This window comes from Dermacentor variabilis, chromosome 5, assembly GCF_050947875.1.
Source record: "Dermacentor variabilis isolate Ectoservices chromosome 5, ASM5094787v1, whole genome shotgun sequence".
NCBI lineage: Eukaryota > Metazoa > Arthropoda > Arachnida > Ixodida > Ixodidae > Dermacentor > Dermacentor variabilis.
Genome location: NC_134572.1, coordinates 114,513,042 through 114,530,026, shown reverse-complemented (window position 1 = coordinate 114,530,026; position 16,985 = coordinate 114,513,042). Strand labels below are relative to the sequence as shown.

At 44.6% G+C, this 16,985-nt stretch overlaps 1 protein-coding gene across 3 annotated transcripts in view; it reads right to left on the bottom strand.

Annotated features, from left to right (window-relative positions):
* LOC142583068 (uncharacterized) overlaps window positions 1-16,985 on the bottom strand; it is a 197,213-nt gene that overhangs the window by 10,745 nt on the left and 169,483 nt on the right. Inside the window, exon 1 of one of the 3 annotated variants that reach the window (XR_012828535.1) lies at window positions 2,205-2,377. The exons of the other annotated variants lie outside the window; for them this stretch is intronic. The gene's annotated coding sequence lies outside the window, so the exon portion shown is untranslated. Of the gene's footprint in view, window positions 1-2,204; window positions 2,378-16,985 lie in introns of those variants that run through there. 3 annotated transcript variants of the gene reach the window in all.

Genomic DNA, 16,985 nt, shown 5'->3' with positions numbered 1-16,985 from the left:
AACCTCCCCCGAACATTAGCGTCGTTTGAGGGAGACATAGTTCTGGGAGAAAATATTCGAGAGTTTGATAACGCGGTTAATAAGTATGAGAACATTCCGTTCGCAGATCAAGTGTGTGAGCTCAGAATCTAGCAGTGTGGCGAGAATTCTCAAACTTGTCGCCGTGAGTTCACTCCCTCGTGCTCGTGCAGACAGGTTATCTTCACATCTTCTCTTCCTTTCTCCTTATCTTTCCTATCCTTTTTCCGATTCCCTAGTGCGGAGTAGCCAACCAAACGGTTACACTCGCTAACCTCCCTGTCCTCATTCTGTCATATTCTCTCTCTCCTGTAAAAAAAAAACATCGAGGTCAATAAGAGTGTCCCGAGCTGAAAAAGAACAACGGTTGAATACAGTGACGTAAGTTCCTTGCATATTTTGTGTTTCAAAAGTATGTTGGTTTGAGGTCTGTAGTCACAAATCGCTTCGAATTAAAAGGAATAAAGCAGCTACAAACAGAAAGCCGACAACGAGTCATATAAAAAGACGTGAATGTAACGCAAGGGACGCGATACGTGCACGAGTACATCTGTAGCCCCTAATACAGTCAGGAATTAAGAGGAAGCCTTAACTCGGGTGCTCCTATCTAAATACATGTAAAAGGAGAATTCGTTTTTGTCGGCAACCACTGCACCAAATTGGACGAGGTTTGTTGCATATAAAAGAAAAATTAGGATCTAGTGTCTGTTGGTTTCGAATTTTTGAGTTAGGTCGTCAATTTTTTATTAAAAATTGGCAAAAATCGAAAATTTTCAGAAAAGCGAAACTATCAAGTTTACAACTCTGTAACTCAACAATGAAAAATGATAATACAATTATGTGAATCCCATCTAATGGCACAACTAAAGCGGACAAAATTGATATGGCACACATGAATATAAAAAACTTTCATAATAGGGAAATACAACTTTTGCAAAACCCTTGTAACCAACGTAACAAATTCACGTAAGATGTAAAATGACATATTGAATTTGTCCGCTTTAAATGATCTAATGGATGCCGTTTACAGAACCACGATATCAATTCTTGTTGCAGAGCTATGAATTTGTAAACATCATGCTTCTATTTTTTCAAATGATCAATTATTAGAAAATCGTTTTAAGAACAATCAAGCCCTAATTCGAAATTGCGCTTCCACCAGTCACTAGAATTTAGCTTTCTGTTTCAAATTCAACAAATTTCATTAAAATCGGTCCAGGGGTTACCTCACATAAACGTTTTTGCGTTTTACATGTATTTGAATAGGCCGCGTCGGAGTTGGGCCGAGCTAAAGCTTCCTCTTAAGATGTACGCGCGAATTATATGACGCCTTCTTGCACAAACACGATAGGCTATGAGCCCGTAATCAAGCTACATGAAGGTAAACACTGTGACAAATTAAGTGGCGCGGATATGCTCATTTATTTACGTCGTCTTTCTCAAGGGCCACAGAAAGTGCGCAAACGGAAATGATCAGTTATCGGTGGCAAGAGAACTCAAGGTTTCCCGGAAAGGCGCCTCTGTGCGCTGTGTACGTGATGTCACCAACGAAACTCACTGTCGAATCTAGCATTAGAGGCTTCCGTTCGGAATTCCACTTGGCTCCTCACATCTCTCTTTGCTAGCTATTCTATATGTTCCGAGTCACCACGAAATATACTTTTGATAGGGTATACCTAGATTCTCAACACCCTACTTCTGGTCGTATACGTTAGAAACACGTATATAAGAGCCTTGGAAAGATCGCTGGTGTTTGAAAGTTTGCTAGTGCATTAGAATACATATTTTTATTTATTTTTATTAGTCTCAGGCATTATATAAAGTGTGAAGCGTTAGTATCGATATTATGTTTTCAGAGTACCCGCTTCGAGGAAGCAAAATTTTCCGCACATTTTATTTCCAGTAAAAGAACAGTAAGAAAAAACCGGAAAAGTGAGATGTACGAAGGCGTTGAGATGAAACATTTGTCATTTTCATCCGCGGGAGCAATGCAGCGGCATTAATCGAATGAAACCGGCAAACAAAATAACAGTATACGTCTCGAAATTGTCGTCATCGACAGCAGAGGAACCGTTGAAATGGGTCGTGAGTCTACAAGTCTCCTTTTTTTAGGTTCTCTTTAGCTACACGAACCAAATGCCAGGGAGACGGCAGCAATGAAAGCCAGCTGTCGTAGCCACACTTACAGTTTCGCAGGACGCAGCTTCTAAGCAGTGCTGTGCTGTGCTCAGTTCCTCGCGAGCGCTAACTGTGTGCGCTTCACCGATCGACGTTTCTTGTGTTTGTTTAGCGCCAGGGCTTATACTGTCCGTTAGGGCAGCCATTGCAGCTTTGTCCCACACGGATGACAGACAGCTCCGAAAGCTTTCGCTCCACCGCTGTTAGCGCGATTGACTCTCAGCAGCCGCTCCTGCAGAAGCTTTCACTGAGCTGCCCCTCCCCCCCTCCCCCTCTCCAACTTCCCTTCTTGCCAACCCTGCTGAAAAGAACAGCGGCAGCAGCGGCGGCAAATCAACGCAGCAGCTGTTCAGACCGGCACCCCTCGCTCACCCCTTCTCCCCAGCCCCCTAACCTCCCGACCTTGCGGTCTGCGTCAGAAGCCAAACCTCGCTCGAGTACTCTCTCGCCTCTATTGACCTCCAGTGGGAGTCCGGCCACGCACGGATGCTCACCACTGCCTCCTTTTTTCCCGCCCACTTGCCCTTTCCCATCAGCTTCCCCGCAGACCCTGAACGGCCCGTTTCTCTCCCCACTGCCAGCTTTCATATTTAGCCGATCATTTCGGTTTTCCCCCGTAGAGACTCGCGTGTCTTTTCTGTTCCCCGGAGGAATATGTTTCCTGCCATGCGCGAAGCTGCAGAGTTGGGCTCACTGGTCATGGCGAAGGGCAGGACCCCCTGCGAAGCTGAACAGCCATACAGAGAGTTAAGCTGTGTGAGCGACTTCGTTGATTCCTCTCAAAATGCCTCTCCGCTGCTTTTAGCGTCGCTTGCTCTGTGCCACGGAGTCCGTCCATTCGGTTCTGACCACGACGAGTCAGCTATGGGCTGATGAAGATTATGCAATCGAATGACTCGCGAAGGAAATAAAATATATTGACTAAGCAGGGACGAAACCATGTGAACACAAAATATCTTAACATGATCTTGGATTGCGGCGCGAAGCGACGCGGACAAAGACTAGAAGCAGACAGGACGAGCGCTTGTCCTGTCCGCTTCTAGTCTGTGTCCGTGTCACTTCGCGCCGCAATCCAAGATCATGTTACCATACAAACTCGCCCAACTTTCTATCTTTTTACAAAATATGTTGCCTTGAGTATGTACAGATATAAACATCAGTGAACGCGACTGCTCCGAACTTGAAGGAATGGATCAAATCATAGTGAGAATTATATTTAGTTCAACAAACGATACGATTGAAGAGCAATTATGATAACTATAGTTGCTCTCTAAGTTTGAACGCTCAGCGCAAAGTACTCGCGCATCTTAATGCATTAGAGTAGATAGACATGCAGCGTGCAAACCGATAACAGTATCCATAGCGATACCAGTCGGTCGGTAGCACAAGAAGTTAAGAAGACAATGGCCGCAAGTACCGTCGTGACGCTTCAGTAGTGGGACCAGTATTACAAAATGCGTTTGTACGCTGGAGCGCTTCACAAAACGAGTAGGCACCGGCTCATTGTGACAGCAAACAAAAGGTAAAACATGCTTTTTGGTCATTCTTGAAAACGAAAAGATTTGTACATTCGGCCCGAGATGTTTATTATATATGCGGCATTATCATAACGAATTTTTACAGGGCTCCAGTTGAATTAAATTCGCATGTCGCCAGCTGTACGAACTGTGTGTATCTTTCCGTTGCCAGAACGAGTGCGCGGCTTAGAACAGAAGTTCTAAACGAATTCTAAAGTGCCTGTTGCTGTATACAACATTTTTGTGAAATATGATAATTAGTGAACTAACTTGAGCGATTTACACGCTTTCGCAATTTCTGTATTGCAGAAATCTTGAAGCCTGCAACCGCTAAACGACAACGTAATCGTCGCAAGTTGCGACTATCTTGCAAATTTGGTGACAACTGTATAAAGTAATTTCTGACCTTTTGTATGTCACATGAGCTTGAATTTGACTGTTTCCTTTAAACCCAATTGATTTCATTTCATTCGATTGAGAGGCCGCCTAACGAATGTCTGCACGCATAATTTTTAGAGGGAATCATAAATATATTTGTATTTTTGCCTAACAAAATAAAGTTGTATAATGCAGTTGTACTTTTGTTTTGCAAATGACGAAATTCTTTCGCGCCCGTTCTTAGACTCTGCAATAAAAATTTCTTACACTCTCCTTTTGTTTTCGAAGGCTTCACGTTTTTTTTTTATTTTCTTCGTGTAGTTCTTCGGGTAATCGAGCATCTCTACAAATATTTTTTACAGGTCTGAAGCACATACCTTAGCTTTGACACCAGGAATTGGTTCACTTCTTTTTTTCCCAGTCCATTTCGTAAGAAAAAGGAAAGAGCGCTATCCCCCTGTCAACAAACATTCATCCTGCACTCGGAACCAAAAGCTAAGGGGACGCCAGTGACTCATTTCGCTGTCGTTTAATAAATCCACACAGATGGGAAGGACCAACTAATCAAAGCAACTAAGGCTGGACGATTTTCTGTCGATGAATCAAAGCAACACACAAAATTGTCCTCCTGTCTGAGTTCTGACCCCCCGATTTCCTCTCACCCTTCTTTCGCTCCAAATGCTCCCTGTTTTTGCCATTTCGCGATTGGTCACCTCCCTCATTCTAAATAAAGCGAGAGAATCGGCGATACACCGCGCGGAAACCTCTGCAAGGTTGGCTCGGTGCGTACGTGTGACGCCTGTGTCCGAGCGAAGAAAAATCCCTGGAATCAAGGAGGGCTCTCGACAGGCTCAGCCCTTCCGCGAGAGAAGCGACGAGAGAGAAGAAAAACGAAGATTCCCTGACGCTATGTGGCGATTTGCGAGATCTTCTGAATTGCAAAGCAGTGTCCCTGTCGTATCGAGGAGGCCACTATAGTTGGCTGTCTCGTCCACAGCGTCTGTGCGTCTTGTGCGTACGTGACTTATCTGGCCCCGCCCCGCGTATTCCGTGGTGCGAGCGCCAAGAAGACAAATACGGAAAATTGGGCGAGCTGCTAGGCGTTTGTTTCGAGAACGGGATGAAAAAGATAAACGAAAAGAAAAAGAAAGACATGGCGTATAGAGGAAGGACGGAAAGGACGACGAAGATAGTGGTCATTACGGCCCTTGTACTTTCTTTCCCATTGTCCTTTTGTTGCTTTGCTTTCTGAAGGATATCACCCAATAGGAAAAGAGAAATAAAACAAGACATGTGCCTGCGCCTGGCTGAAGAAAATTTCGTTCAGCCTATAGTCTTGAACAGACCAGGAAGTGCTGCGTGAATCAACACGTGGCTGTTTGTACGATAGATGTACGTCTGCTCCTTCCTTTGCGATTGCGGTATAGCTAACGGCAGCAGCTATTCGTGAAACGACATAAAGAGAAAAGAGGTGTGCCGACTACGAGAGTCAGTTTGCCCGGTCCAATTAGTATAGCTTTGTGCTCAGTTGAAACCGCGGGCGCTTTGCACATCGTACGTTCACACTATATAAGTTCTCGATCGGCCTTGACATACACCTCTGCACGTGTTTATACAAAGAGAACGCCTTGAGGGAAGATAGATGAAAAGCGATGGGACGCAAAACAAGAGGCGCATACACGTGCACTAATACTTCGTCAAAGGTTAAAATGTATTGCTTGTTCAAACGCTACAACTACTCACCGAACTTTCAACATTATTAGGACAGGCATAAAGCCCGCAAAGCTACAAAACGTTCATATGCCAATTTAGGCGGTTCCAGGAGATCATAACGATGCGCGTAAATTACGCGCCATTTGTGCAGATAACACGCGCAATCCATGAGTTCGTGCTGTGAGCGCGTGTAACACACTACAACGCACATTGCAGTGATGACTAACCCGCGAAAGAAAGAGAAATCAACGAATACTACGACATTTTAGCTCCCTCTGTATCTTCGGCATCGGTACCAGAACATAATCGTGAAGTGCTTCCAAGCCTCAGTGCTTATGTTACTATGCTGCTGAGCAACAGATCACGGATTTACTTTTCAGCTGTGACAGCCGGAAATTGGAAATGCAAAGATGCACACAGGGAATGCAAAATTGCTCGTGTGTCGAGCCTCTCGTACACATCGAAGAACTCCGCGAGCTGATATACACTTTGGAGGAGGAGGAGGAGGAGGAAGAGGAGGAGGAGGAGGAGGAGGAGGAGGAGGAGGAGGAGGAGGAGGAGGAACTTTATTATTGCAGAAACCGTTGCGCGGTTTATTTCTGGGTGGTCAGGTCTGGGTTTCTGACAGGGCTCCACTGGCGATCGCGGCTCGCCGGGCCTGGTCGAGGGTCGCCAGTTGGCTTCCCAGGTCCAGTTCGAAGAGTCTCGCCTCCCAAGACCACGTAGTGAGTGTGTGTGTTGTGACTCGTGGCAAAATTGCGTCGCCCGGACCGTCGGTACATTCGTGTGTTATGTGCGTGAGTGTCGCTGTGTGGTTGCTACACCAGGGACATGTCCGGGACGTATAACTGTCTGGGGACATTGCGTGTAGACGAGACAAGTGTGGGTATGTGTTAGTTTGCAGGCGGCGCCAGTCCCTTGCCTGGAGTTTATTGAGAGCTTTGTGTGGGGGAGCGTATTGTGTTCTTCCGAGACGTTGGTCCTGTAGTATTTGTTGACCTGTCGTTAATAACTCGTCGGTCTGTCGGGGGCTGAAGAATGGTGCCCCCCCCCCACACACACGCACACACGCACACACACACGCACACACACACACACACACACACACAGAATAAGAAAACAAGTTAGAGTGATCTTTTGGGAAGTTGGGATCTTTTCATACATATCGCGTTCATTATTTCCGTATCGCTATGTGAAAGGAGTAGCCTGTGCTAATTAAGAGCACTAGCATCTTCTATAAACATCACATATTAAAAAGAAACCCAACTCAATAGGTCTTCGGGACACTCTACCAGGCATCTCCCCGTACCACTTGTGCTACTTTGGGACGTTCAAAATCAATCAATCAATCAATCAATCAATCAATCAATCAATCAATCAATCAATCAATCAATCAATCAATCAATCAATCAATCAATCACAACATAGGCGTGCCTATTCCGCCACTGAGATCAACCAGTGTACCCAGTCTATGTATACATCTGTTCGTAGTCAATTTTTGTTTTTTCCTAGCGCGATTGGTTTACCACAACTTCAACATCAGAGTCTTAGAGATTCCTGGACTTTGCAGCATAGTTGGGCTGTAAAAAAAAGGTATTTTGCAAGACTCTTTCTCTCTAGCAACTGGGAAGAATCGGCGCTGTTCAACCACGATATGGAAGCAAAGGCCACCGGCCAATGGCAAATAGTTGTTCGAACCACTGGGAAGTTGTCTACATTCAACTAGCACCACGGCAGTGCTCGTGTTCCAGCGCAGCCGTGGTAGCACACACATCACTTCGGACACTGCAAGCGTCCCACAGTAATGCGTTACGAGTGAAACACCATCGCGACACCCAGAAAGCCAGCGTGAACTTGCCAGCTGTGCGCACGATCTCTCACCGAAGAGCCGCCGAAATCAGAAACCACCGCGTGTGCTTGTCGAGAGGGGCATCGAGAAAGATGGTTGGAAGACTGTTGCAAGCGACAGAAGGGGCCGTCCTTCGATTGACTTCCGCTGCGTGAAGAACAGCGATGTTCTTCAGTTAGGGGCGCAAGTCCACACCTGAACAAACTGTATATCATATAAAGCCGTGCTGGTCAAGGTCGCTACAATGTTTCGTCTTTTAGGTTATTAATAAGCTTGACCGTGCGAGTTGTCGCTTATCGGTGCTACACGTGAACACGGCCTATCGATAGACAACAACGAAAGAACTAAGCGCTTGAGTTTATAGGCGGCTGATAGTCTGGATATCCCCGGAAAAAAGAAATAATGGGAGGGAGAGGTTTACTGTCGAGAAGATACTCAGGAGAGGTGCTAGACCGCGCCACGTTGGTAGCAACTATTCGGAATAAAGAAGGTCTTTGAATATTTTCCTGAACGGCCTAAAACGCTAGAAGAGAAGGGGTCAGCATCAACCGACGCCAACGAGTGAGCTACAAACTAACACTTTGATCACATCTTCGCGCACACGAACAGCTTTCTAGCGTTTTGGTTGCCTTGTGTTAGCGGCGAAGCGAACGCTTCACGAAGGAAGCGAAAATGTTTCAAGCGGCTGATCGCGATGACTTTGGCTGTACAAAGCAAACACCACCGCAATGGCTAGCAGAATGCACGAGTCTTCTTCTTCGCGTGCCTCGTATTCTTCAAAGCTCTCAGACCACACTGAATTGAGTGGAGCGTCCCGGCAAAGCGTGCACCGCAAGATACATACTTTGCAGAGGGCCGTTTGCGCTGTCGCTATCGTCACAGTTCCTCCCGTGTCAGCCCTTTTCTGCAGCTGGGCTACGGCCTTCACACACTGTGCAGTTATCCCCACTCCGAGCTGGGTCCATACTGAGCCTAAGAGGAGAAGGACCGTGCGCGGCGTAGGTCAGCTGTTACAGTTACCCCCCCCCCTCTCCCCCCATCATCCCTCCTTCCAGACACTTCTTCCTGTCACAGAGGAGCACGTGGCCGATATCAGCTGTTACAGTTACCTCCCGCCACTCCCCTCCCTCCAGCTCCCCCTTTCCCAATTCCCAACCACTACTTCCATACACGGCGAAGCGTAGAGACGGGTCAGGCGGCCTTCGGTGCCTCGAGCTGTGGAGCGCGGGGCCCGGCAGAAAGAATAAAACAGTCTAAGGCTGTAGATAACACAGAAATAAAAAAAAAGGCAGATAGTTTAGGAGAGGGTGGTGGACAATGAAAAGAGCAAGATGTCAGTTTTTTTTATGCGACTACAACTATACACAAATAGAAAAGGAACGAAGCAAAAAAGAAAACAGTTAGATCCAACGAGCGTATTTCCGAGTCAGTATGAAGCGGGGATCTGAGAGAGGGTGAGGAAAAAGAAGTAATAATAATAATAAAAAAAGAAAGCGAAGCGAACCACAGCTGTGGGGCGTCCGGGTGGCCATATGTTCTGCTTAGAGTGAGCAAGAAAACTATGGGAAAAGATAAAGAAAGAAAGCGAGACGGAACGAGCAAATGCACGTGTAAAAAAAAAAAAAGAAGAAAAAGACGTACAGAACGTGAGCATAGTTTGACTAACGTTAAGCGCTGTAGCGGGAACCCAGGGCGGTCTTGGCGACCGTCCATAGGATTCGCAAAAGTTCAGCAGCACGTTATTATTTGTTCGCGAGGACTCCATTCGTATTCATAGCAGCGCCGAAGGGAAAGAATGCCCGAGTGTGTCTGCTTATCTGGAAAGATATGTTATATATACATATCTATGTATGAACAGTATGTTGGACACGAGTTTCTATTGTACAAAAACACGCACCCAAAGCTTAAAAGTGACTGTGGCGAGCAGAACCGGAAGAACACCAAGAGGAATAAGTCACCCGAAAGGCTGATTGAGCCCTTGTGTCGTCGTGGATCCCTTTCACAGTTTGTGCCGCAGGCCGAGCTAAATTTAGCAAACTAATTTCTGACGTCAGAATCAGTGTTTGAAATCTACTTTATATATATATATATATATATATATATATATATATATATATATATATATATATATATATATATATATATATATATATATATATATATATATATATATATCGGGAACTATAGTTATCAGCATTGTGATGATGACGAGGCCTGGGTGAAAAATAATGATAAAGAAAGACCGGCCGTTTAGCTTGCGCTGATTACCGTTCAAGCGGCAACCGCAAGAAGCTCGTGCCATCTCGACTACGATGACGATCAAATAATAATAATAAAAGGAACTTTCAATTCCTACACAGATCCAGACCAATATATGCGCATACAGACGAGAAAAACGAACAATGAGGACAGGGTCTTTTGTATGCGAGATGAAAAGTCGCTTTCAGAGAGTCTCCGTCTCACGCCGATTGGAAACCGCTTGATAAAATGCAATTGCGTTTCGGTCAAAAGACGCCGCTTCGCTTCGTGCCTTGCGATGGCGAGTAAGAACACGACAATGGTACAAAAAACGAAAAACAAGAACGTGCAACCGATCTTCAAGTGCGTAAGGGTAGCGCGGATGTTTTGATATGAGACGCAATTTATTCCGTTTCGCTTCTCACGTGACTCCTTTGCCAAGAAACCGCGCGTGCGCTCCGTATCGAGCTTCCAACAGGAACGAAGTCCATAACAGCGCTGTTTCATTTTTTACGGTCAGTCACTCCGGGGCCGAGGAAACACACATCATTCTAGTAGATACTTCGGCATGAACCTCTCGCTAAAGAATAATAAATAAGTAATAATAATAATAACAAAATCGCTGCACCATGGCAAGATGCATGTGTGGAGGGTTTCGTGTGCTCATAGGTCTGTGGAATGCGCGGGTGTTGTACGGATGTTGTATAATTTGGAAAAAAATCTGTTGCCCGCTTATGTTTAAAAAAAAATCAAGGAGGCTTTCAGCGTCGGCGACCAATCGACGTTGGCAAGTTTCAACTTCGATGTTTTGTAGAAATGGGCAAAAACGAAAGCTTAGAACAAGTGCACAACACAGCCTGCGCATTAAAGCGGTTCGTAAGAAAGAAGAAAAAAATAAGCACATATCGGCTATTTTTGACAAGGCGCCCGCTGTTAGAGAAGATGGCCGGTCATGACAGACAGCGCTTACGAAGATTTGCGAGCAGCGCCCTTTGGGACCGTATTCACAATGCACACTGCAGAGTGCATGCGATTTCCAAGAACAGCCACCGGCGAAACGATGCATTAAATTAATAGCGAAACCGGCGGGGCCTATGACAAAGGATCATTACAAAGAACGAAAAAAAAGCTTTGTGACTTCAATGACCTATTCTTTTAAAGACGGTGACGATTTCCTGCGGCGCCCCACGCCATTAAGCAGTTCTGTGCAGGAAGAACGGCGCCCGAGAACGTGTGAGCCGCCTATTTTAGACGCGAAACGAGTATCGGTTATTCGCATAATATTTCACTTTTTAATCAGCAAGCAGCGCGAAGAGTTATAGTTCATCGCGTTTAGTTATAGTTACAACACATAATTTGCCGTCTTCCTCCAAAGGGCCTCAGCTAAACCCACTTTCTGACGCACTAACGACGGTGGCTGTAGATGTCGGGAAAATGAAGTTTTTACGCTGGAAATATTAGGACAACGTGACATTACGCAGGTATAAAGCATTACACAAGGTTTGCCAGTGGTCGTCTATAGGATGGTTTCTGGAGCCATCGTTTCGATAAGTCCCCTCGTCGCAAGGTTCACTGTAAGACAACCTTTGTCCTACCGCTGCTGATCCCTTCTAGTTTCCATCTTTCGACGTATATCCATGTCTTGCCTGGACTCACACAATGATAAATGCATGGGCCGAGTTGGCTTTCATTAATAAAGCATGTTTACTAGCGAAACAAGCTTAGATCGGAGTTAAAGACGCGAGGTGCTCATGGGTAGTTACGCCTGTTCTGTTGACATTGTTTCACGTATTTTCTGTACTCATAGGACGTCGCCTTGTACTTGCAAATTTAATAGTTGAAAATTCAGCATTTGTCCTTTACGTCTGTACCTACAGTGTCTAAGCTTGTTGCGCTAGGAAAGCTAGCATTTCCAGGAAATCGCGCAGATGTTTGACACAATTAGTGCTTTCAGAGTACACGAAGTTGACAATGGTATCGAAATGGGCGAGTTGGTACTAGTTCATTTTGCGAAAGGCCTGTAGAAACTGTTCGTTTCTCACGAAATATGCGCACACCGCGAATGTCGTCTCTACTATGTTCGCTCGTGAGCAAAAGTTGGGAGACCACAGCATTAGCAGACCAATTACTAAGGCTGTGGTCTCTCCACCGCCCCGCCCCCTTCCGCCTCAAAGAAAGAGAAAAGAAAAAGAAATAAAGAAAGGAGACACTGTATAATTTTCTTTACGTATGCTGCCACACACACACACACACACACACACACACACACACACACACACACACACACACACACACACACACACACACACACACACACACACACACACACACACACACACACACACACGCATTTCGACCGTCTTTCCACAAGAAGCAAACAGAAACCATGCGGGATATGGCCGGCGCAAAATCGTTTTAAATTCGAGGTTCACTGAGCAGCAAGACGAAGGAATGAAGATCAGCTAGCACTCAAGGAGCAGTTTCTGGTTCAATGCGTTGCCATTTAAGAAATTGGAGACGATAACCGGATGATCGTTTTTTTTTTCGTTTTTTCGTCATAGGCAGATAAAGCAGCAAAACATAGTCGAATAATATATCTTTAATATCGCTCTTTCTTTCCTACTTTTTGTTCTTTCCATGCAGTCGAACTGTGCCGTACGACACTCCAAAAACAAATCTTATAATGTTACGAAGAGCAAAAGATTACGTCCGTGAAGTTTCGATAATAAATAAACCTGCCATCGTTAAATTTGCTTTTACTTCACTAGTTGAGTTGCCGTAGAAGTCTATCGTCGGACATAGGTCGAAATTGACCAGAATTAATAAACGAATCTAGCGCCGTGTGTGTGGTCTTGGCGCAGAACTCGTTTATTATGTCGGATAACCAACTAGCCCAGCAGTTCACTCTTCTAAAATATATATGACTAGAATTTTCTCTCTGTTGTCTTGCAAATTAAAACTTATGTGCTTTTTATCTATACCCCTATCCCCTCCATTTTCGTTTTGTTATCTGGCCAGCGGGTTCAGCAAGACTCGGCTTTCATAGGTGAAGTAGAAATTTTGATTCGAATTCATCTACATTTCACGTCTCTGTATCGCTCTATACGCACCGCGAAGACGAGAGAAAAACAAAGCAATAAAAATAAATATGTACGATGCTCCAAAACAATTGATTACACGTTGGTCGCTGTGATGCGTAAAAGTACGCCATCTTGATTGTTATAGTAATGGATAAAGCGCTGGGGGGGGGGGGGGAGATGGGCACCTCCCGGTCTCAAGGCTCTTGAACACAATTTTTGGATTACCTTAGTTGGAGGAATGAAATTTTTTTTCATTTTATTTTTGTTTTGCCGCTTTGTCAACCGTGCAAGTACAGGGCATGACTGATGGGCGATACAGAAAGAATATATATAACGCAAGAAGATAGATAGATAGATAGATAGATAGATAGATAGATAGATAGATAGATAGATAGATAGATAGATAGATAGATAGATAGATAGGAAGGGCAGGGAGGTTAACCAGATTCGAGTTACTGGTTTGCTACCCTGCGCTATGGTGGGGGATATAGGGGTTGGAAAGAGGGCAAAGAGAGAGACAGGAAAAGAAAAAAATAACATTTCACATTACACTCCGACCCTACTTTTCAAGTTGCAGGGGTGTGTGGCCTGAAGCATAATGTGGAGGTATAGCAATATAATTATTCATTTATTTTTTACAATAATATCGGATTATTAATTAATTAGTTAATGATTTATAGGTTACAGGCCTCTGTGCGGAGTACTGCGTGAAGGCGTAACGTAAAAAGACATCAAGAAGGCAAATGTCTGCAAAACTAATGCTCAGGGAAAAAGTTTATTAGGTTAAAGATAGCAATGCAGCCCTATACCGGATCTTTCTTTTTCAATAAGTATACTTCAATAGTTAATCAACGAAAACTTCTTTTACAACTGATGACACGTATGAAATGAAAGGTTGCCCCCCCCCCCCCCCCTACTATATCTGAGCGAAAGCGTTTTTTTCCCCCTGTACATTTGTAGTGCTGCAATTTTGGGCACTTGACAGCTGCGAATTCTGTGAGCTACTATGTAACAAAACTTTGTGGCGCTGTGATAACTTTGACTTTGTGACAGCATTGTTAGAATTGACAGCGTAGATGTTTTCGGTATTGCTCTCCACCAACCACATGATTTTCAGCGCATTTGCTATTTCGATTATGCGCCTTGCCGCAGCTAGTGACATCGGTTCGAATCCCAGTGGTGGATGTTGTACACAATGTTCTTTTTTTTTTTCACTTCGCTCTATAGCGATTGTGAAGCTGGAGATGATGGGGTGCCATCCGCGGGAGCTCAACAGCTATGGCATTGTGCTGCTTTTTTTTTTGAGGTCATGGGTTCGACCCTGGCCACGGCGGCCGTATTCCGATGAGGGGGCGGAATGCGTCAACGCTGGCGTACTTAGATTTAGGTGCACGTTCAAGAACCCCAGGTGATCAAACACATAATCCAGAGTTTCTCACTACGGCGTGCTTCGTAATCAGATCGGGGTCGCCGCATGTAAAACCCGAGAATTAAATTTTCTTTAAATGTCGAAGTGACCCGACGACGACAAAATAACGTCGATGACGACAAGGGTCGTCGTCAGCGTAACAGAATGGACGGCTGGTCGGCCGGCCGGGCGAACAAGGCAAACCCGATTCCGAGCATTTAGCTGCTGTCGCAGTAAAATTGTGCAAAAAACAACCAGACTTGCATATACACATTCTTTATGCACGTGGTGTCACTGACATAATGCACTGTTCTGGCGTAGATAAGCTTATGAGAAATACAAAGCCTAGGATCTAGGCAGTGGAACTGCTTACTCCTAAATTTAGTGCATTAAATGTATATACTGCTTCGAAACAATAATTGTTGTTTTTGAAACAGGCCTAATTAGCATCGCATGCAGCTGCAGCATTGCCCACGTATGGGCCTTGATAACGTTACCGCTAAATGAATGATTTAATTCATTTCTGAAATTCTTAAACCCGGACATTATTTATTTATTTATTTATTCATTTATTTATTTATTTATTTATTTATTTATTTATTTATTTATTTATTAGATACTGCCAACTGCCTCTTGGCAGTCCAGGCAGGAGTGAGTACAAAGTCGGCACTGCAAGTCAAAATAACAAGAACATGAGTTACAAGGAACCATGGAAAAAAAATGTTTAAACATACAGACTATTGCGTCGGTAAAAGCAGCATGTACAAAATTACAAAAAATAGGAAACTGGTGATTCTAAAACTAACTTGCTTCATTGCAAAGATTGCACGGCAGACACAAAGGATTCGACCGAGGACGTACAAGCGACTACATGCGGTAGAGCATTCCACTCTGCTATAGTTCGAGGGAAAAACGAGAAGCGATAAGCAGTAGTTTTAGCCTGTGGCATCACAATCGTTTTGCTGTGCTTGCATCTGGTTTCTCTTGTTTTATTAAAATTGATGTACATGTCGGGATCCATTTTTGTTTATTTATTAACGATATTAAGCAAGGTTTGTAGACGATGCAGTCTGCGCCGAAATTCTAGCGATGGGAGGCCTAATCGAGCTGAACCGGGCTTAAACACGCTGACTGCACCCACAGAAGATTCTTCGTGCTCCCAAAACAGCCATGGATCCGTAGAGCAGCGTGATATGAATTGCACATGCGTAGAAGTTGCAATGCTGGCGTCATTGCGCCACAGTGGAGAGCCGTGTAATGAGTTATATATATATTTTTTGCGTGTTTTCTCTCTGTGGGTACGTGGCTGCGGTGTGGTTGTAACCACGAGAGCAAATAGACCACCTTATATAAGAGCGCAAACGTTGATTGCGTGAGCAGGAGTCCGCTGTGACGGACGCGTCCTATGAGGTGTCGCGTTTTCATCCTTTCTTCTCGCCGACCATGCCACCATCCTCTTTCATACTCTGCGTGGACTGTACATATGCGTGACCCCGATAACACCAGTGGTTTGTTTACGGATATCTGCACGGACTTCAACGTGCGGCGGCCACATCAAAGTGATCACGCATATCTGCACGGACGTCACACATGTGTCCCATGCGGTGCTGCCGCCAGATCAAAAACACCAATGCCTCGAGGTCAGAAACCGACGTTTACTGACCTCAGTGACCGACTGTGGTGTCGATGTGTAGCTATGGACGAAGCAGAACCCCTCAGTGTTCTATCCTTCATTTTTCTCTTTTCATCTCTTAAGCCCCTTCCCCCTGTTTTAATGGAGGGAAATCCCATAATTGGAGGGAGACCCCATAATTTAATTTTTTTTACATGACAACCACGACGATGTCTTCAGAACACTTGAAAAATAAAGTAGTACAAAGTGAATATTTAAGAAAAAGTAATAACACCCACCACGAAAGCACCGAAACATAAACAGCCTTCAAGACCGTTCGCTCGAGTCAGGATTGGCAGGTACGTGTTCTGATGGACGAACCATACAAATTTTTGCCCTTTGTTTTACCAGCGTCAACAAGTAATGCCGTCCCATAGTGCGAGTTGTTGCCATATAAGAGACCGTGCGGGCGTAGTGAGAAATAGTATTTCCAACGCCGATGTACCTGAGACTTTCAAACTAAAACAAATGAAAATTGATCTACTTTAATGCATTTAAAGCAAATGAAAAAGAAAGAGGAAGAATTCTGGTACGAAATTCACAAACAGCTTGTTTGTAAGAACTGTTTGCTATTGACCAGACACTTTAGCTAATTATGTGGCCAACATCACGATTGGCTAATATAGCCGATCTTAAGTATAGTTATGTGGCGTAAGTACAAACACTGCGTTTTACCGATGTCCTCACGGTGACCACAGGGTTCAGCTGAGAGGTCGCAGTCGATAGCAAGAGCAAGAGTGACCAGCAAATACGAACCTCGAAATCACTTTCAATGATTTCGCTTGCTTTCCAGCATCCAAATTTGCATTACAACACCGCAGCAGTTCGTTAAGCAAAGAAGTTGGTGAGTGGACAAGTGCTACGACTTAGTGTTTTAGCAATGACAAATTGTTTATTACGAAAAGCAAACAAAGCAGAGACTACGAGATTTCTG